Source organism: Seriola dumerili, unplaced genomic scaffold, assembly GCF_002260705.1.
Source record: "Seriola dumerili isolate Sdu_G_001 unplaced genomic scaffold, Sdu_1.0 BDQW01000331.1, whole genome shotgun sequence".
In the NCBI taxonomy this organism is placed as follows: Eukaryota; Metazoa; Chordata; class Actinopteri; order Carangiformes; family Carangidae; genus Seriola; species Seriola dumerili.
Window position 1 is genome coordinate 4156898 of NW_019174586.1, and position 4256 is coordinate 4161153.

General features: G+C 37.6%; 1 non-coding gene across 1 annotated transcript; it reads right to left on the reverse strand.

The window, feature by feature from the left end:
• Positions 1 to 3740: 3740 nt before the first annotated feature.
• On the reverse strand, positions 3741 to 3813 carry trnav-uac. The gene has a single exon. It is a non-coding gene; the product is annotated as a tRNA-Val (tRNA).
• Between the last annotated feature and the right edge of the window lie 443 nt (positions 3814 to 4256).

Here is a 4256-nt window from a genome sequence, read left to right on the forward strand (position 1 = left end):
GGACAGAAATGAATGGGACACCAGGAAATTAGAATGAGGCATATCCGTTAGTGGGAAAAGGGCCCACTTTCAAATACCAACAGTGCGACCTTTCTTCACAACTTCAAGGTGGACACTGTCCGCTAACTAAGTTTTTATTTTTCTCTTTAATAATTTACCACCGACGATGAAATGTTGTTTGAGAGCGGGCTGCGCTGAAGAAAAAGGTCAAAGTGGCAAAGTCGTAGGAAAAATAGATGGCGCTGTTGTCCGCGGTTAGCTACTTGTTCTCATTGTGAGACAAAAATATGAAACGCTACAAAAGTCAAACAAGTCACATGCCCTCCAAGATTCAGTGTATGTACAGCAGAGGAATTGGTGAGTATTTTGTAGAGGAAGAATAAGCAAGTTATGTCAACTTAAAGTTGCTTCTTAGCTAATGTCCTTAACTGACAATGTAGCCGTTGGGAATGTGAAGGGGGCTGCTATTGTCAGTGAACACCTGTAAAGTCTGATTAAAGACACGTTTGGGTCAGAGGTGAGACCAGCCCCTTGTAAATGAGGTAATTAATATTAACAAAAACTTAATTTATTAACTGGTTATCCATTTATTGGCATGGACTGTCCGCAGGAAATTGATGTTTGGCTAAATGTATCCATGTACTGTGTGTAGTGAAGCTGTTAGTGAAGTATAAGGTGGTTGGAGTGTTGCACCTGGATAATCACACACCTGTTCACACACTGTGGTTGCTTATTATGAATTACTTAATTGATACATTTAGAATATAGTTTACAGTTGTATGCAAACGTTTGCGCAGTCTTGGGCAAATTACACTATTTGTTGATTTTTGAAGTGAAAAGAAGCAAATGCTTGCAGCAAGCAGACATTAAAAAAGTCTCCAAAATTATACAGAGTTTTGAGTTTTTCTCCAAATGTTGATGTAATGTTACTATTTATTTCACAAACTAAAAAATTTGGGAATTAATTAAAGTAATTGTTATGTCGGTACTTAGTTTCCTGTGCCATAATACACCAAAGTATATTTGTGCATTTACATTTGAAGTCGCTCTTTACAGCTCCTTGTGATATATAGTGGAACCCTTTAAGGAAATTCAGAATTCAAAATCTGTTCCCTGGTGATTGTAGATCACAGGCAGAATTTTGTGTGGCACAATTTCACAGTAGTGTTTAGACAGTGTTAAGAGAATCATAAGAAATCATAAGAAATTCTTATGTTGTAACACCATGTAGGAGACAACTACAACTCTGTTAAGTATGAAAAGTTAATACATTGTGTTTATTAGTTAATAACATTTTACCAATTGTTTTGTGAACATTGCATCATTGTTTGAGTCTATTGCAGTGAAACACTCCAGCCTCCATAAACGTGTACTAACAGGTAATATCAGAACAGTTATGACTTGCCTCACACTCTCTGGACATTGAGTTATGCTTTTAGTGTATAGATTGTCTATCACTACTATATATCCAAAGGCTTACAGGCTAATTTCATGTGGTATGCTTTAGTCATCTTGTTCTTCTTTTTTTTCCTTTTTTTTTTCCGGAGGGTGATTGATGTGGACATGGTCAGATCATATTATTTTGGGCGTGGTTTTGCTTGGCTTTATACAGACAAATTGCTTGGTTGATAGGTCTACAAACTGCATTTTGCGTATTTTTACCAATATAAGTAGGAGGCATGAATACTACTTTGCTATGAAGTTGGGCTCTGCGCAACATGTCTGATATTAGCTGTCAATAGTTGCTTCCTCTTCGAGGACTATTGGTTCGTTGGCTGTTTGTCTTTACATGCAAACAGTTTTTTATGAAAATTGGTACTTTAGGCCTCGGGCCATGAAACAACCAATATCAGACTTTGGTGGTGAAAATATGAACAGAACACAGATAGTAATCTGAATGATAGGGGTATTTTTGCAGTCAGTGAACCTTAATACATTTTAATACTTAATATAAAAAATGTAGTTAGGCATACTTTGTGAGGTTTTGTGCCATAACACATAACCGTGTTTAACTAGTGGAGCTGTTTTCTTGGTTAATCTTTTTTTAAATTCACCAAATACATAAAATATCAGAAACACTTCATATTCTAGCATTCGATTTGTTGTTGTTGCAAAATGTAGAAATGCCAGTCACATGGAGAGACCAAACAACATCAAAAGTTGGCAGTTTTCCCTGTAACATTTGTGCAGTCCTGATGAATGCAATCAATGGGATAAGGCTAATTATTACCTTTGCCAAGGAGGTTATGTTTTCCCGTGTCTGTATATTTGTCCACAGGATTATGTAAAAAGCACTGAACCGGTTTGTGATGTGGCATGGGCCAGGGAAGAGCCCATTAAATCTTGGGGCAGACTGGGATCATTTACTATGAATTTTAATTTTTTTAATCTTAAATCTGGTAGTCTGTGCTCTCTGAGTACCCTTCTACTTAGGGCTGCAACTAACGAAATTAATTGATTATGAAAATGGTTGATGAAACAAACTAGTTTTCTGTCATTTGACTGAGCTGAGTTGTTGTATTGGATTGCATTAGATTTTTTTAGGTGCCTAATAATGTGGCCACTGAGTGTATTTTCTAACTTTCCCCAGCTGATCATTTTGTATTGTCATATGAATAAATTTCAATTGAATTATTTCCAAACACTTTATAATACAGCCTGCAATTTTCAGTGTCATTTCATAGTATGAATAACATACCAATAAAATACCTACAATTCCACTTCTTACTGAAACATAGGAACAAGACTATGGCGAACAAGGGAGTAACAACGAGACATTTTAGAGGAAAGGAGAAATAAATTATACAGTTATAATTTTTTGCAAATACTAGGTACCTACAGGATACAGTGCTACAGTGCTACACTGCTACGGTGCTAGGAAACAATTTTCTTATTGTTTAATTAAAGAGCACAAAAAGGGAGAACAGCCACACATTATGTTACAGCACACATACTTATACTTATTCTTACCATGTGTGCTGAAAAGAATGAAAATAATAATCATTAGGTTCCTCATTAAACATTAAACATTAGCCATGTTTGATCCACCTACGGCTGTATATTGTATTATTAAATGTTTCTATTATGTTGTAGGTTTTCCTCCTTAGATGACAATAGTAACCTTCCACAGCTGTGCCTTTGACAAAGGTACTTTTGTTTTCTACTCCAGTTTACCTGTTCTGAGCTGCTGCTGTGTTGGACCAACATGCCTGCAAGCAGATTTTCAAAATTAAAGTCCCACTTCTTGCCTTGTCCTTATCCCAAATCATACAGTGAAGCAGAAGACATGATAATAAATCCCTGTAGTGTGGGTGTAATTGAGTGCCCCTCTTTTATATTTTATTGTATATTTCCTCCTAAACACCACAATATTTGTTAATGAGTGAAACTACAAATGTGAATTTTACAACACACAGTAAGGAAAATGTATGTGGACTGTAATAATATATGGCCATTTCCCCATTTTGTTATTTAATTACTCTTGGAAAACAGTATTCTCCCCCCCTTTTCCAAAGCTTCAATTTCCAATACCCTGTAGGTACCATTTTGCAAACATATTTATGAATTTGTTTTATTTCTGCTCCCTCTAAAAGGCTCATTTGTTGCTTCGAACAGTCTTTTCCTCCACTTTAGAGAAACAGTTGAAAGCACTATTTTTTAGCATTTCATTCGTACACTGAAATTACTCTGTAAATTGATGAACCCTAACTCGAGGCCTTTTCAGGACAGAAAACAACGCTTGGTTCCACTGGGGCTCGAACCCAGGACCTTCTGCGTGTAAAGCAGACGTGATAACCGCTACACTATGGAACCAGCTGATCATGACGGAAGCCGGGCGTCTTTATAAAGACATGCCACGATACGTGTGGTTGGATAGAATGTGGTTATGGCGTTCAGTTCAGTCCAGTCTTTGCGATATGATAAAAACAGGATACGCGGACAGTCCGCTGATAGTCACTGCGCATTTCTTAGCTTATCCTTCATGGCTGCAGGCTGCGGTCTAGCGAAACAAAATATCGGTCAGCTTCAGTCTCCCCACGAAGTCATCTCGCTTGGATATTAACCAAACGTTACGTTTAAGCTGCTGGTGGTTTGGTTTAGTTGTGAGTCGAGCCTCCCTGGGACGTTTTACTTGTGTAGCGGATCACGGTAGCTAACATCAATCAACCGAGCTGCCAGCTGTGAACTGAAATAATCATGCTGGACGAATCGCCTGGATTTGTCCGTCTCTCCTGTCTGCCGCCTGTGTGCACAGG